Source organism: Equus asinus, chromosome 7 (genome assembly GCF_041296235.1).
Source record: "Equus asinus isolate D_3611 breed Donkey chromosome 7, EquAss-T2T_v2, whole genome shotgun sequence".
NCBI lineage: Eukaryota > Metazoa > Chordata > Mammalia > Perissodactyla > Equidae > Equus > Equus asinus.
Genome location: NC_091796.1, coordinates 42,545,786 through 42,564,323, shown reverse-complemented (window position 1 = coordinate 42,564,323; position 18,538 = coordinate 42,545,786). Strand labels below are relative to the sequence as shown.

At 37.0% G+C, this 18,538-nt stretch overlaps 1 long non-coding RNA gene and 1 pseudogene across 2 annotated transcripts in view; both read left to right on the top strand.

Annotated features, from left to right (window-relative positions):
• Positions 1 to 18,538, top strand: part of LOC139045771 (uncharacterized) — a 70,029-nt gene that overhangs the window by 34,887 nt on the left and 16,604 nt on the right. The gene's annotated exons all lie outside the window — the stretch shown is intronic.
• On the top strand, positions 17,654 to 18,097 carry LOC106831820 (steroid receptor-associated and regulated protein pseudogene; annotated as a pseudogene).

Genomic DNA, 18,538 nt, shown 5'->3' with positions numbered 1-18,538 from the left:
ACACTAAAAACCTGGGTTTTTGCCCATAGAATTGATAAGACAGGCAGAGGAGGTCACCCTTGCCATCATTGTCACTGATCTTTAACGCTGAACTGAAGGCTCTCTCCATTTGGAGAAGAGAGAGACGCTCAGCCTAAATGCTCATCTGATATTGGCCTTTGTACAGAGACCAAAAAAAACTACTTTCCCAATTATAGTCAACAGGGATTCCTGTTATTCATAAATAATAGAAAGTTTAGTTTCCAAATTCCTAAGAAATATGCCTTCTATCCCTCTCCCGCCCCTGGTTCCTTTTTGATTCAACCATATAAAAAGTTATATTGAATTCTTTGATGAAGGATCATGTTCTCTGAAATCTAACATGGAATTCTGGGGCCAATAGGCCAAGTTCGTGTATAAGAAATTATTCAAAAATCATAGAAATTGGATATTGCAATAGGAAAATATCATTTTCCTCTGAAATATTCAGGGAAGACTTTATTGGATCAGATGAAATTTGAAATGGCTTTTGGAGGAAGGAAGGAGTTTTTCCAGGAGACAGAAAGTCATCTCATGTATAAATCATCCTAAAAGCTGAATCAATATGTAATAAACACAGCATGAATTCACAAGATGAATATTTAATAAATTATAATCTGACTGGATTAGAAGCTTCAAAAGGGAAATTCTAGATAAACTTGAAAAGGCAGTGGAGACTAGATTAGAGAGGCTTTTGAATTACTGACATAAGAATTTTAATATTTTTTAGACAACAAGAAGTCTGAGTAATTTTGTGAGCAAAGAGACAACATTATTAAAGAAGCTTTTAATAGCATTACATTGGTGGCATTTATGCTGCAAAATTTAAAAGGAGGAGAAAACAGAGGATGGTTTGACTCTTCAGAACTTTTCAGATCCCCAGGTATGAAAAGATAGGGCCTAAAGATAACGTTTGTAGGAGATAAATATGAAAGATAATTCAAAGAAAGTGTCAAGATCATGATTAACTCTTTACTGAGAACAAAAGAAAGAGTAGAATTAAATATGATTATAAGGTCCTTTTTTTTTTTTTTTGAGGAAGATTAGCCCTGAGCTAACTACTACCAGTCCTCCTCTTTTTTGCTGAGGAAGCCTGGCCCTGAGCTAACATCGTGCCCATCTTCCTCTGCTTTATAAGGTGCTAAAACTGCATAGCCACAGACTTAGCATCTTATGAATAATAGTAAGAAATGAGAAGATTATTGAAACATATTAGGGTTGAGTTATTCACAAAAAGTAAAAGTTGAAATTTCCTTAAGAAATATATACTTAGATAGGGCCAGCCTGGTGGCGCAGTGGTTAAGCGTGCATGTTCTGCTTCTTGGCTGCCCGGGGTTTAGTGGTTCAGATCCCGGGTGCAGACATGGCACCACTTGGCAAGAGCCATGCTGTGGTAGGCGTCCCACATATAAAGTAGAGGAAGATGGGCACCGATGTTAGCTCAAGGCCAGTCTTCCTCAGCAAAAAGAAGAGGATTGGCAGTAGTTAGCTCAAGGCTAATCTTCCTAAAAAAAAAAAAATATGTATATATATACACACTTGGAACTCAAATAGGTGATAATGAAGATATTAAGATGACAAAGTATTGTGACATATTTGTTGATGAAAACAAAGGTGCAAATGTGCCGGTAAGAAAGAGTCAAGAAAAGAAGCTCACCACAACTCTTACCATTTTTCTCTCCTGGCTGCTAAAATACTCTGTGTATTCACAGTCAGCAAAGGTTTTGTTTTTGTTTTTTCCCCACTCTTGTGCGTGGACTCACTTATAGTCATAAACCTCATAAGTCATGACCTCCTAAAGAATGAAGACAGACAAGGATTCTTAGCAGTTAATAACGTAATATGAGGTGAAGAAATAATCTGAAAAAATAAGAAAATTAATCTGAAGTAAATAAATTACTAAGTCAAAAGGCGTAATTATAAGTGACTTATCCAGGAAAATATAGTAACGTCAAGGAAGAAATACTCCATTACAGTAAATTTTCACATTCTACTGTATTCTTTGATTGATTTATTTTAGAAAGAGGTACCTAAGTACATTCATTTAATGGCAATTACTAAAAACTAATAAAATTACAAATCCTTATTTTCCTTTAGGACAGATGCAGAACCTTTTTCTACAAATCTTATAAGGAATAGATAGTATCATGTCAGTTGAAAAGATGGTAATAAGAGAATTGGGTTTCCCACACAAAATGCCAACTGACAAACATTTGTGGAGTGTGTTAGTTTTCTACCAAAACTTTGCAGCTTAAAACAATATCTACTTACTATATCCAGTTCTGTTGGTCAAAAGTCCAGACTGGCTTGACTACTTTTTTCTGCTTAGGGTGTCAGAAGGCTGAAATCAAGGTATCAGCCAGGGTAATCTCTTATTTGGAGGCTCTGAAGAAAAGTCCGCTTTAAAACTCATTCAAGTTGTCAGCAGAATCCAGTTCCTTGTGGCTACAGGCCTGAGGTCCCTCTTTTCTTGTTGGCTGCCAGCTGATGGCACGTCTAAGCCCCTAGAGCTCAGCTTTCTAGTCCTTTCCACATAGCCTTCTACATATTCAAGCTGTCAATAGTGCATTGAATCCTCTTCATGCTTCAAATCCCTCTGACTTGCTCTTCTGCCTCTTGCTGGAGAAAGAACTCTGCTTTGAAAGGTCTCGTGTGATTAATTTGCAACCACTTGGATAATCTTCCTTTTCATTAACTCAAAACTAACCGCTTAGTAGTCTTGATTGCACCTACAAAATTCTCTTCGCCATACAATCTAACATATTCACAAATTACAGACAGAAACCATAGGCAGGAGGGTCATTTCTGGAATTCTGCCTACTACATGGAACATTTGTTTTATAATAGAATTTTTAAATTTTCAAGATCTCTTGATTGTAAGATTTTTCACTTTTCTCTGATTTTATGTGTCGTTGTCCTACTGACTTTACAAACTCTATTTTCTCAATGGTAACCCTTCCTTTTTAAGTTTGATATCTCACTTCCATAGTGTTTGGTATAACTCAAAGATTTCCTGGCTGTTTATTATTGTTTTTGAGAATGCCTGTTCAACAAGCGAGGGTCTATGAGGGATGACATTAGTGCTGGTCTTCTGGATGCTCACAGGCTTCTCTGAGGGTGGTTAGCAGGCCCTTGGAGCATCCCCTTCTGACTTAGTCCAAGCACCCCACTCACTGCTTTAGTCTTTGGCCAAATGCCCTGGTCAGCTAAGCCCAAGGAGGGGCAGGCTGTGAGGCTACCCAAGTTAAGTTGCTCCAGGTGGCTCTCCCTCTGGCCTTGGACCTCCCCCAAACTTTCCCTACTTAAGCACATTCTTCTCTCACCTGTGACTTCTGGATTGTTTCTCAATATATCCAACATTATCTGCTTTCTAGCTTTCAGGAATTCCTCAGTGTGGTATTCTTTCTTCTTTTACTGTTTATGAGTTTAGTCTGCCATTTCATAGGATTTTAACAGAATGAGAGAATTATCATCTTGATCCTATCATAAACCATTCACTTTGTAAAAAAAACACCTTGATGTACCGAGAGGTACAAAGATATATAAGGCATGATTCTTTGCTTTTTCAGGAGAAGAAATATTTAAAAAATAGTGAATTTACTCATTTAGTCAAACATTCAATAAATACATATGCATGTGGAAGATAACAAATACATGGATAAAGAGAACAGATTAGTGGTTATGAGAGGGGAATGGGGTTGAGGGGTAGGCAAAAGGGACAAAGGAGCACATATGTATGGTGATGGATAAAAATTAGAGCACTGCAGATGAGCATGATGAAGTGTGTTCTGGAATTGATAAACAATAATGTAGACCTGAAATTACACAATGTTATAAACCATTATAATCCAAATAAAATTACTTAAAAAAATCAATCAATACATACATACATACATACGCAATTTCTTCAAGTTATCACATAGTGTGGTACTTAGATAAAATTACAAGCAGTATTGGCATAGTCCCCACCCCAACAGAGGTTACAAACCAAAGAAGATGTATAAAACTAGGCAAGCATTTACAATTAGGCACAATAAGGATCAGGATAGGTAGAGAATAGCAAGCTACAGGAATACATTGTAGGCAAAAATATTCTGGATGTGGCGAGGAGGGGATGGCCACGAAAGAACTGCTCTCCTAGCCTCAGGGCTGAAAACACAAGCCAAACAAAAAAGAATCTGAGAAAGCTGATATTCTAGGGAGAGGTGTTTCTCCCTGATTTGAAGTGCCATCCCTGCAGTTTCACAGGGTTTTTTGGCTGTGGTCTTGGTCATTTCCAAATTCCCGCAATCTTCAGGCAGATTTTCAGTTAACCCTCACATGAGAATACTGTTTGATTACAGTTAGTTATGTGCCAAAGCCATACTGATATGCATAATATCTACTTCTTTATACTGCTAGTTCCTACACAAAAAGTGAATCCATAAATTCTTTTAGTAAATTATTAAGTACATGGGAACAATTATATGCTAATTTTTATGCAATTATATGGATATGTGTGCTTATATAAATAATCGACACATTTGAACGTAAGAAAAAGTAGAAATAAAAACGGAACTTTACCCTTGAAAATGTAGTCAGGCAATAAATTATAATACATTGACTAATTCTTTTGCTTCTCCTTCACTTTCTAAGGAAAGTAAAGTTTCTGAACATATTCTAGAATCCCCTGAGAGGATGCCAATAGTTCCCAAAGGAATCAAATTACATCCTAACTACATGGCTGAAAAATAAAATCACAATTCCTTAGTCATCTAAGAGAGGAAATACCATTATAGAAAAATTTCATCAAGCAAAAATTTTCTTTCCTTATTGAATCTGAGCTGTATTTAATCAAGGCCTGAGTGGACTGTCAAGTTCCTTTTTTATGTTTTACAAGGAAAAAGGCCTCCAAAAATAGACTTCTGTTTCCTAGTACACTCTAAGTCACTGACGTTTCAGATCTCAACTAACACTGCACTCTCACAGATTAATTCAAGTGGAGGGCTGAAGAAATATTTTATTTAACTGAAGCAAAAGTAACATTAATGTAAACGATCTGCTTGGGTTCTCTGTATATTAAAAAAGAAGGAGCTAATAGGCCTGTTCTTTTTTAATAGCTTTATTGATGTATAATTGATATACACAGAACTGCACATATTTAATGTGTATAATTTGATGAGTTTGGACATATGCAAACATCCATGACACCATCACCAATCACAACTGAGGTCACAGATGTATCCAACACCTCCCAGGTTCCTTGTGTCCCCTTGATTTTGTGTGTGTGTGTGTGTGTGTGTGTGTGTGTGTGTGTGTGTGTTAAGAACACTTAACTTGAGATCTGCCCTCTAAAAAATTTTGAAGAGAAACAGGTCTGCTTTTCCATCTTTGTTTGTAGAGACAGATGCCCCCTCTATATGAACCAAAATCCTGCCAAGAGTATGACTAACAGTTAGACTATCCCTTGATTACCTTTCAATGCCAAGTAAAACTTCGCTACCTGTCACCTCCCTAGGAGTATACTAGAACGAAATTACAATGCTCCTAAGTGAAAATATGGCTGAATGAGCTCTGCAACAGAAATAGATTAGATATTGAGCTTTGCACACCAATAAATTGCAGGTTTAACTGCCTGAAGCAGTAGTATATATGACCCTATTTTATAGCAATTATATTTATGGCAGCAATTCAAATAGGAAATTATTCAAGATAGTTTTTGATTGAAGAAATAGCCAGAATAAACTGCATGTATCTTCACAATTTGGTTTAACCTTGCCAAAATGTACTTACTGTTCATAGCTATTTTTCCACATATGAAGAATGTACATAGTTAAGTAGGTGTCAAGTTCGATAAGCAAAAAGCTGTGCTGTGGCTCTTCACAAGAAGAAAAATCATTGCTCAAAAGGACCAAAAAATTTTCTATTCACAAATAACACTACAACAAACCATCACAAAGATAATGATTTTTGAACCACATATTGCTTTGATTGGTTTATTTCATTGTATTTCATCTATCTCAAGCTGCTCGTCATAAGATGCAGCATTATTTTACCATATATACCATCATTAAAGAAAACAGTGCTGCCAATTAGATGACTGAAAGTTTTAACAATAGTCTTACTTTACGTACAAAATAATCACATTAACTTTTCATCTATTCTGGCATTTTGGCCATGGCTCCTGTCCTCAGCCGCACTGTGGTGAGCAATATTCTACTACCAATCTCAACAACTAAAGTGAAACAGCTTCTCGAGGGCATCTTTCTTTCTAAGATCCTATAAACATTTGGTTGCTGCTTTACAAGAAAATGAGGAATCATAGTCATTCCTCTAATGGTGAATATTTGTTTCACAAATATCAAATTTACACCCCATTGATCACTTTTCATGCCTCCCTGAATACACAATAACATTTAATGCCAAATCATGGTGTAATTCTTTAAAGACTTTTTAAATGGCAGTTAAATGTAACGTGTTGTAACAACAGTGGGCTAACTCTGCTGAAGGGAAGAATGTACAGCTATGGCTAGATGCGCACACACAGCCATGAAGCTACATCACAACTGCTACCTTGTCAGCAGTGACTATGAGAGGGTGTCAGTTGTAGTTCACATCTCAACTTCAGATCAACACATACGCACACACACACACACACACAGAGATATGGTAAAAGGAAATAAAATATAATGAAAAAAATTATCCCAAAGTTCTTGCTTTGGTTTGTCTGAAGTTCTGTATAATTAATTTTGAGTCTCACTTCCTAGAATTCGTTACGTGGTTACATAACTTTTATCTCAAATCCTATCTTTTTCTTAATCTAAGTAACTAAGCAGTGAAGTGAGGAAGAAAACATTTCAAACATTTCCTAGGCAGTGAAAGTTATTGGTTAGAAGTTTTTGTTTTACTTTGTCTTTTTTCTTTTGAGAATATAGGGAATATAGTGAAACTTTAAGTAGACATCATATTTGAAAAGATGCTACAAGATTCGACTAATCAAGTGAATCACCCTGAAGCCTCTGATAACCTCCAGTGAGTCTTGTGGGTGAGAGAATTGCTGCCCGCCCCCTAGTGGTCAAAGGCTTTTGCCTCTGTATCAGTTGGCTTGGGCTCCCGTAACAACATACCAGAGAGTGGGTGGCTTAAATAAAAGAAATTTATTTTTTCACAGTTCTGGAGGCTAGAAGTCCCAAATCAAGGTTGGTTTCTGGTGAAGACTCTCTTCCTGGCTTGAAGATGATACTTTCTCTCTATGTCCTCACTTGACCTTTCTTTGGTGCATGTATGTGCATGGAGAGAGAAAGAGAGAAAGAGAAAGAGAGGGAAAGCCTCTTTTTATAAGGATGCCAATGCTGTCAGATCTTGGCCTCACCTTTATGATCTCATCTAACCTTAATTACTTCCTTAGAGGCCCCATCTCCATATGTGGTTACACTAAGGGGTTAGGGCTTCAACATATGAACCTGGCAGGGGAGGGTGCAAAATTCATTCCAATAACATCACTGCTAGTTTAAAATTTCTACTTTCCATGTAACTGCAGTGTAACTTAATAGCAACAAATATTGATACGCCCCTAATCTTTAATAGGACTAATTTTATGAAAACTTTTCCCCAAAGCCAAATATTTACCTCAGCTACTCTGCTTAGGAAAAGTACAGCTTCTGTAATTCAAGGTCAAATTGAAAGAGTTTTACTCTAAGACCTCATGTGATTAACAAGGGCCACAAACTAACATTTGCTTCTCTTGGAACTTGCATTTGGCTAAGACCATCCAGGATCCATGCCTTTGTTAAATCTGAACAGCAGAAGGACTTGGCTCTGAAAAATTTATGGCAAGACGGAGAAGAGAAGAATGTTTTCTCCCTACAGGCAGCTCACTCCACAGAGAAAAAGGGAAGAAGAAATATCTGGTTTACACATGCCAATTTCTCCTTTCAGCCTCATATATCAGAGAAGAGGGTAGAGATACCAGAAGTAATATTGCTAGTGGAGTTCTTCCCACATGAAAGGAAACATCAGGAGGAAGAAAAATGCATTCTTTCCAATAGACCCCAAATGGAAAATTCTAAATATTTTGTTTGTAATGTTTTGCTGCCAGTAATTAAGACGAAAGGCAGAAACAAATTGCAATATCAATATCACCACATGAAGTAATCTCATAGAGAATAATTTAATAATATAAAATCTCTACACCACTTGATTGTTGTTTGATATTCCTATAAAACACTTCTGCTGCAGAGGACATGCAGAGTTTTTGTGTGTCCACCATCCACGTTTTGTAATTAGACTCCTAATTTTCCTTTGGGAACATCCCCTTCTCTCACGGGCTGAAATCTTGGGGGGTGTCAATTATAGTGACCAAGGTGTGGCCATATAAATTGACACCAAAGAGACTCTCTTGAAAGACTTCTGAATCTTGAGCAGAGTTCCGCAAGTAGGAAAGCAGCCCTGAAGGGGCTGCTCCCTGGATTCCATTAATTGTTCTAGTTCCAGCTTTTGCCAAAGCCAGGTTATTTAGCTTTTGCTTTGATTCTTTAATTATTCTCCAAATTTTAATTAATTTTTCAATTAGTCTTTGCTTAAATACCTCTAGTGAGGGAAGCTAATTACCTCATCAAATATTTATCTACATATGTTAAAAATACTGTCCATTTCCTTGAGCTGAAACTTGAGTCCTGTAGTTTCCTCCACTAGTTCTACTTCTGTCCCCTTAGGAATATGAAGAGTGGTCCAAATCTTATTCCCTATTGCCGTTCCTTCAAATCATTGAACTCATTATCTTGTTCAGATTAGTTCTGTATAAGTCCCTAGAACATTTTCTTATGTGATCTGATTTATAGTTTTACTATCCTTTTGCAATATTCACTCACTATTCTTACTACACTGAAAGTGGAGTGTACAAAATTGACCATAATATTTTATGTGCTCAACTGAATATAGAGAAAAATGAGACTATTAACTATTCCTTGCCTCAAGTCTCTCCTTCAGTGGTCTTGTCCCCCAAGAATAGAAGCTAAATCATGTTATATGTTTGTTTTGAATAAAATAGTTTACTATTCTTATTTAATTATGTAAAAGAAAATAATTATATAATTATTTCATAATTATCTCAACAATGCAGCTGATAAGTGAAATAAACTTCATATCTTCACTTGTACAGTTGATTTCTTCCCTAAGTGATATAACTTTACCTCTTCATTTGTACAGTAAATTTTTTATGATGGAATTTAACCAGAATACAAAATAAAAGAACAAAAGAGGTGGATGGGAGCAAAATTGTAATAGAGTAAGAACAGGTATAAAGAAGGAGATGCGGAAATGATAATGAAGTTGAATCCAATATGTTCTATAAATATGTACTTGCTATTTATTCTCTCATTGTCTTTAAAAGATATAAAACTATATAAAGTAATAATTACAACAACATATTGTTGGGTTGTAATATATATAATTGTAATATGTATAACAACATTAGCAAGGGTATCAAGTTAGTACAAATTTGAAGTAGATTTCGAGGTTAAGTTGTATCTGGCAAGTCACAGAAAACCACTAAAAAGATGACCCCCAAAAATATAGTAAAACATCATTAAAGAAATTAAAACTTTACACTAGAAAATATTCACTAAATGCAAAATAAAGAAGTAGAGAAGAAACAAAAGGAAAAAATGAGACATAGAAAATAAAAAGCAAAATAGTGTGTCAATTAAGCAAGAACAAGAAATAAAAGTTCTACAGATCAGAATGGAAGAGCTAAAACCATCTCTATTTGTAGATGGCATAATCTTCTATATAAAAAATGCTCAGTAATTCACTAAAAAACTGTTAGAACTAGTAAATCAGTTTAGTAAAGTTGGTAAAATTTAAAAGATAAATATACAAAATTTGTGTTCTTATACACTAGCAATGAACAATTCAAACACAAAATTAAGTAGATAATTCTACTTAGAATATCATTAAAAATAATGTTATTTAGGAACAGATTTAACCAAAGAGATACAAAGCTCATGCTCTAAAACTACCTCCTCAATAGTAAGCCTAGATGTGATTCTCTTTGGATTTATACTTGGGGTTTGTTGAGATTCTTGTATCTATACATTATTTCATCAAATTTGTGAAATGTTCAACAATTATTTTTTCAAATTTTTTTTCTTTTCTTTTGCTTCTTTATGGGACTCCCATTACATGTACCTTACCATGTTTGATGTTGCTCTGTTCATTTTTCTTCAGATTGGGTGATATCTACCCATCAAAGTTTAAATTCACTGATTTTTTTGCCCTGCCATTTATACCTGCTGTTCAGCACTTCTAACGGATTTTTGTTTGTATGTTTTTGGCTACTGCACTTTTAAACTCCACAATTTCTATTCAATATTTTTAAAATAGTTTTTATTTCTCTATTGCTAAATAACTCAAAAATACTTTAAGTCAACAGAAAAATTATAATGGTGCTCAAAAATATTTGTTTAATACAGAGGAACCCAGCACAGGATAAACTGAAAGGGGAACAAAAAAATAAAACATATAAAAATCAAATGTATATATTGTATCTGTAGAAAAGCCATTAAGTAAATAACTCAAAAATATAATTTAAAAAAAAAACAGAGGAATTAACATAGTGCATTTAGAAATATTTGTTTAACACCAAATGAGGCAATAACGGAAGAATAGAGAACTAAAAAATCCCCCCAGAAATATAGGAAATAAATACCATAACAGCAGATGTAAACTCAACCACATCAATAATTCCATGAAATGTGAATGGACTAGTCATTTCAATCAAAAAGCAGAGATTGTTAGACTAGCTAAAAAGTATGACTTTCATATAGGCTATCTACAAAGACAGACTTTATATTCAAACACACAAATAGGTTGAAAAGATAAAAAAAAATAGATACTCTACAAATAGTGTCCATAAAATAATTGGAGTGGCTATATTAATATCACAGAAATTAGATTTATGTTCCTTGTAAGAAATATTCCTAGACATAAAGAGGGATATGTCATAAAGATAAAAGAGTCAATATATCAAGAAGACACGACAATCGGAAATACATATGCACCTAACACTCTCATAATATAATAATTATAAATGTCTTTACACCTACATACTCCTCTCCTCAAGAGAGAATGAGATGAATTCTGCAGTCTCTCTACCCATACGGTTTTTGTGCCATGAGCTCTTTACGGTGAAGGAAAATATTTTTCTTTGTTAATGTCTGACGGGTGTGATTTTGCAAACAATTTGCTAAGGAAAAAGGAGACAGAAGTAACTAAGTGTTGAAACCATGTCCCAGAGTCATAAGCATTCCCTGTTAGTTGATTTGGAAATGATTGGTTCGCATGGGAACCAATTTACATGCTTTATGTGGGATTTTGAGCCAACAGCTAAAACACCTAGATTTTTTTGGTTCATGCATAATCTTAACTCTCTCATTTTCAGATATTAGGAGGATTTGCTCTGCTGAGGCTGTCTTAACTGTACCAAGAATATTGTACGTGTTTTCACAGTACACTTTACAGATTTTTTTAAGGAGCTTGTCAATTTGTTGTCATGAAAAGATTCAGCTTTAAAGCTATAAGCCATGTCATTTTGAGTTCTGCCTCCCTAGATGAAAGAATATATTTGGCTGATCTTTAACATGACATATTTTCAAGAAAACTGATGTTATTAATTTATTTTTCTAGCTAGTTTTGGCTAGTGCCATTAAAAAAATAATAAATCATCTTTTTCTTTTTTTATTTGGAGTGATACAGGGTACAACACATCGTCAGGAGTCTGGTTTGAGACCTAGGAAAGTAATCTTGTGTTGTTTGTTCTGTTCTCATGACATAGAGCTAATTTTCTCAATAATGGCTGCAATGGAAATAACAAATATAAAAGCTTCACTTCCCCTTCCTTCAAAAAGCCTTTTAACTTACTTTGAAATCCCTGAAGAATATCTGGAAAAATATCTATCAACTGAAAAATGTCAAAGCTAATGCTCTGCTTCAAAATTAAAGCACAGAGGAAAAGCCCACATTACAGCTGCTAACTTCTTTGGTGTCTCTGAAGCATTCCCGCCGGTATGAACTCACCAGGGCTCATTCTGCTGCCGGGGGCGCTAACACAGTTTGCTCTCACTTCTGCTCACAGTATACCCTTTCTTATAAATGATGGACCAAGTAAGAATATATGCATTGGGTGTATAAATTGGAAGGAAAACTGTTGTCCAATGCAACTTCCAAAGTTGCATTGGTATTTCAGACCAAGTACCACGGCTTATTAATGTGTTGAAGGGGTCACATGTTGAATAGAATCTTAAGGTTCTGAAGCATCAATTCAAAGTAAATGGCCCCTCATTCCAGGAGAACTGATCCTAAAATGACAGATTTCAAAGCTAAGTGAAATAGTGAGCATCTGCATTCTCTCAGCCTAAAATCTTTCTTTACTTCAATTTCTAAAGCATTCCTCCCAGAATTACCTGATCTTCTCTTTGGTGTTTCTGGCCATGGAGGCCATACATTCAAACTCCAACAGTAGTCATGAGAAAGGAGCAAAAGGTAAGCACCTAAGAATTCTGCCTTCCTACAGCAGACTCTAAATGGTGACGATATCACAACTCTTACCTTAGCTGGTATTTTGGATAATGTTGGCACTCTGCCCAGAGAGGCCTGAATGTCATTTTCTCCTCTGTGTGTATATGGGGGCAAGAGGTGGTCGTATTTTGTGCTTTTATTTCCAAACTTCAGTTTGTGCAGTTCTTTCTCGAGGACAGCCCCTGGGCTGCCAGCGCCAAAGCAGAATGTGTGAACTTAACTGCTGTGCCACCGAGCCAGCCCCCCATGTCTCTTATTCTTCACCATTGTTTCTCCTGCACTTTTTTGTCCTTCTTTAAGATCGCTGTGCCTTTAAACTCCCCTTAGCATTCCCGTGTGGAAAAACCATCATTCATCACTCTTTGCTCTCCTTCCCTGAGGACGTATTTGTTCACTCTTCTACTTCCCAAGACTTTACCCTGTCCCCTAATCTGAAAGTAATTTTAGAAAGAAGCTATTCATAACTGTCATATACTACTCATCTCATACAGTTTTATACACACAATCTCTATAGCATATGTATTTAAAGCAAAGTGTTAAGGTGAAAACATGAAAATGACTCAGTTCCTACTCTAAAGAAAAGTAAAATCTTTTTAGTATAAGACAAGTTCACTATCAAAGTAGAATCTTTCAAACATCATAAGAGATGTAGCAGGGGCCTACCCGGTGGTGCAGCGGTTGGGTTTGCATGTTCCACTTCCTCGGCCTGGGGTTTGCCATTTCAGATCCCAGGTGCAGACAAGGCACCGGTTGGCAAAAGCCATGCTGTGGTAGGCATCCCATATATAAAGTAGAGGAAGATGGGCATGGATGTTAGCTCAGGGCAAGTCTTCCTGAGCAAAAAGAGGAGGATTGGCAGCAGTTAGCTCAGGGCTGATCTTCCTCAAAAAAAAAAAAAAAAAAAGATGTAGGAACAAAGTCTTGTGCGTGTTCAAAGAAACAGAGGAAAGGAACTATGCAGCAGGTGTTTTTGCATATCATTTCTTTCAGAATGTTAAGTTAAATAATATAAAAACTATTGGCTCCCACTTTCTACAAATGAGTAAATGAGCTCAAATAAGTTAAGTACTTGTCTGAGGCACGTTACAGGTGAATGCCAAAGCCAAGATTGAAAGTACTGCTTTTTGCATCCAAAGCCTGTGCTCTTTTCTCTACATTACTTCAAGTAAGGGCAGCAGAGAGTGCTTGGTATTTAAAATTTGTTAGGGAAATTAGGTAACAAATATTATTTATATTAGGAATTGAGCTACCTACCTTATCTATATTTTTCATTCTAGCACTAACCTAAAGAGTAGATATTGTGTCACCCACATAAATTTAAAAAACAAATCAGATGAAGTAAAGCTTGCTCATGCTCACTCAGCTATTAAGTGACAGACATAGGTTTGATTTCAGGTTTTTCACTGCAAAGCTTGATATTTCACTTGATTTTCTCTTGGATATATAGAAATCGAGAGGAGAGTCTACCAGACAGAGTAGAGTAGGGGGAAAAAACAGAGCAGAGAAACTCCGAGTGTGTAAGGGGAGAGGGAGTGTTGCAGTGTGGCTGGGGTGTCTCGTGAATGAAGAGCAGGCAGACGGCATGGATTGGCAGAATGCTCTGCTTGGGTCTAAAAAGACTTGACTTCAATTGATGGGTAATGGAGTGTCATTGAAGGTTTTGTGTTTTTTTTCGAGGAAGATTATCCCAGAGCTAACATCTGTCACCAATCCTCCTCCTTTTTTCTGAGGAAGACTGGCCCTGAGCTAACATCCATGCTCATCTTCCTCTACTTTATATCTGGGACACCTGCCACAGCATGGCTTGACAAGTGGTGCCAAGGTCCACACCTAGATTCCGAACCAGGGAAGCCCAGGCCAGAAAAGCAGAATGTGCAAACTTAACCACAGTGCCACCAGGCTGGCCCCTCATTGAAGGTTTTTAACCAAGAACATAACATGGTCAGAGCTAAGTTTTAGTGCGCTAACTTCTCATTATTTTTATGGCAACATAGGAATATATTTATATGTATGTTAATCACAGAAATAAGTAATATTTACTATTTCAGCCAGTTTTTTTAATGAAGTGGATTTAAGATCAAGTTAATTTCCTATTACATTCTTTAACTTACTTTATTGCTTATTTATTTACTTTAATAAGCATTATTTATTGCTTATTACTAACTTACTTTATTGCTTATTTTGTCATGACCTAGGACGGACTCTTATTAACCCTCAGATGCAATTTTTACCAATGACATCACAGTTGATAAATAGCAAAATGCCAGCTGTGTCAACCGCTGTGCATTCCCAGAAGTTCTAAGCCTGCCTATAGGGATGAATGCCCATCAACCAAATACAACCAGCATATGGGAATTTAGATCTGTTCCAGTAAGATATCAATGACCAAAAAGCCTGAGTTTGAGAGTTCTGAGTAGAGATAACATTTCATGTCAGGTGAAAGACCAGGGCATCAACAAGGGCACTTGTTTACCATGAGGAAAAAATTAAAAGAATCCTTGGGAGATGAACAATTTCAGGGAACAAGCAAGAGCATCAGATGTCCCGAGATCCTGCCTGGGGTTAAAGGTAATTTCCAGGCTCTGTCTATCCTAGATGGGCACATGGGGGTAGCTAAGAGGAGTGAGAGGAAGCTGGCAGAGGCATGAAAGAGCATTAGGTGGCAGGAATTTGTCTAGAAAAGTCAGGGAAGAAGACTGACTATGAAGAATAAACAAAGGATAAGAGCTATTATGTGATGCTTTGATCAGACCCACGATGCTGTTTATAAGACACTTAGAAATTGCTCCATGTGCTGACCGGACACTTTCAGACCCAGGGATCAGACAGGAGAATATTTACTCTTATGCCAGTGAGCGATCATGATTTTTGTAAGAGATATTGGGATAAAAAAGAAATAAGGATCTAAATCCACTCACTTACTGAAACTTTTATTCATTCTATAAAAATGTATGAGGCACCTACTATATGCCAGGAACTGTCCTAGGTACTGGGGATACAACAATGAGAAAACAAACAAACAATGATAGAGAAGAGTCCTTCCCTCTTGAAGCTTACATTCTGGTAGACAATAAAGATGGACAGCAAAGAAATACAATGAACAAATAAATATGTAATGCATCAATTACTGGTAAGTGCTTTGAAATGTAGTAATTACATTATGGTTTCAGTGACATTCCTCTTTGGTACAACCCTGGGCCAAAATGTACAAGTGAGGAAGGAAGGAGGACAGAAGAGAGTATGCAACCCCTCAACTGGTTGGCACCAAGGCTGAATGGAAGGAAAGCTCTTTAAAGATTCCAGAACAATCCACAGTTTCACCAAGTCACTTGCAAAGCAGGAAGGGAAGGTGTTATTTGCATATCAGCATGCCTGCCCCTCTGTCATTTCTGAAACAATAAAAGTACTGAGGCAAGGATCTGAGAATGAATCCACTTCCCTCTCCTTAGGGGCAGCACAGCACAGTTGCTTTGCTGCTTTGAATAGCAGTATTGTTTTATTTTTTTTGAGTGAAACCAAAGTTGATGGTATTATACATCTAGATGATTCAAGTTTTTTAAATTATCAATTACAGAGCTTAGGATTCTGAATTTAATGGACTGTTACTGTAGGTTCATTAAAGTAGGACTAATTTTCACTATATTATAATCTATGTCTCTAATTTCAAAATAATGAAAACTCCTGGAAATTGCCATCAAACTTTTAAAGCATTATCTGCTATTGAAATATGCACTTTTAAAGCAGAAGCTCTGAGCCTGTTGAACCAGTCAGCCTCACTGTATCACCATTAGCCCTCACGTTGATTAAGTACTAATGTGACCCCAAGGCAATTTCAACTAAAGGTCTTTTTTCTTTCTATAGGCCTCATGCCTCCACAGCTATTAAGCTATTCGATTCTTCTGCTAATTATCTGAAATGTTATTAATCTGAAGCCTAAAACTCAGAGAACTTCTTCAAAGTTACTCTACAGTGACAATGGAGTTAAAGTTAAAAATGTAATTAAGAGATTGAAGAAAGAGATTCTAATAGTTAATTTCCAAACTTTTAGACCTTAACACGCATGCCATTCTCCCTTTTTGTCTGATTTTTTGTTGTTCCCCTAAATCATTCCTAAATGGTGAAATTGCAGTCTTTTGCAAAGGGATTGTAAAAGTCACCTTTAAAAAACAAACAAATAAATAAATAAATAATAAATTCTCATATTGAAGCTGATTTTTTTTAACCCTTTGCTTCAAAAACCTACATAACCTATAAGGTATATTGCTATCTTCCCAGAGGTTCTCTCACCCCCACTCCACTTGCACCACTGAAATTAAACAGCGTCCTCTGGAGAGAGGAAATTCTAGTGGCCCCAATATAGAGTTCTCACTCTTCTGCATGGGTCCTGAGCCTCAGGGAATGCAAAAACAAATAATACAGGACTGCATTGTGTCTACATTCACTAGGAAGAGATAAAAATTCAGGATAATCAGAGATTCTGCCTAGTTGGCTGGACAATTGGGTGTTCCTGAGCTATAAGATAGGCATATCATTTAAAGACTAATTAACAGTGATTATAATTGTCAACAGCACAACTTTTTAACACAATAAATGGTCTGTAGTGAATGAAACCAAGTTTTATAGATATAGTTGTGTTGGCTTCTTGTGTGCATGAAACCTTTAAGTATTTTGACAGCTATCCATATCAATAAATATTTCCAGAAAAAATGAATGATCTTACATGTGAAGGATATTTCTCTTATATTATCCTAGCTTCTTTACACATTGAGAAGGTCATAATTAAGTCCTAATCACTACCTAGTCAGTTATCAGCACAATAGTCTTGACCTAAAGAAGCAAAAACATATATATATATATATATTAACTATGTCAAATCAGATCTTCTCTTAAAGATATTTTTGGAAGAACAAAATTGAGGGTTTATTCTAGCCTGAAACAGACCAAATCTTACTTTCCATTTGCTGGTTAGAGCTTTGCTTCTCTGTTTACTTTTACTCTAAAAAGTTTGTTGACATCCTGGAAAAGCCTGCTGAGAGCTGTTCCTCCTGCTAGAGCTAGGCCAGGTGCTGTGGCAGCAGCAATGGCCACTTCAGAAGACCCCAAGGACCAGAGAGCCAGCCCCAAAGTCGTGGGCCTTGAAACCAGCTCAAGTGGGAAGCAGACTCGCCATCAGAAGGCCATCCCCACTGCTCACCCAACTTTCATTATTCATTGTGCTCCTGGAAAACAGCTCTCTCTGGAGTCACCCTCAGTGCCACTCCAAGCCCCCACTACCAACCTAGGACCTGTCACCCCTCCAATGAAGACCTACGTCTTCTTCTGTGGGGAAAACCAGCCCTGTCTAACTCAGGAGGCCCCCCCGTGTGGGGGATGCCTTGCCCAGGCCAAGAGTACCTTTTCCCTCTGTGGAGGGACTGTGGCCCCGGCTTCCTCCCCAGTCAGCCCACTCTGCCATGAAGAAGTGCCTGAAGCCAAAGGGAGCCCCTTGAAGACTGTGTCTGAAGGTCTTCAGCTTGGGGAATAGTCATAAGCTCTCTCAAAGCCCTTTCCTCCTGTGTCTGTGAACAGGCAGATTAAGTGGAAGGGCCTGGCCATGGGAGGAAGGGATTGGCATGTTAGGTTGAGCCCCCAGGGGCTGCAATTCCAGGAGCCCACTCCCTTGCCCCCAGCCAAACAGAAGTCTTTTGTGCCTGAACCAAGAAAAGAGAATTAGATCCACTGAAGGACATCTGAAACAGCCACTGAGTACACACTGGAGGGTATTCTACTTCTTCCTTCCTCCCTATCTTTGTTAGCCTTTCAGCAGAAGCAGGGTAAGTCACCTCCATACGCAAAGAGACTACTTCATTCATACAGCAAATTCTAACAGAGTATCTCCTACATGCCAGGCTCTGCAAAGTGCTGGAGAAAACTCCACAGCTTTCTTGGAGCTTATGTTCTTGTGGTGGAGGAGGGAGGAAGGAGA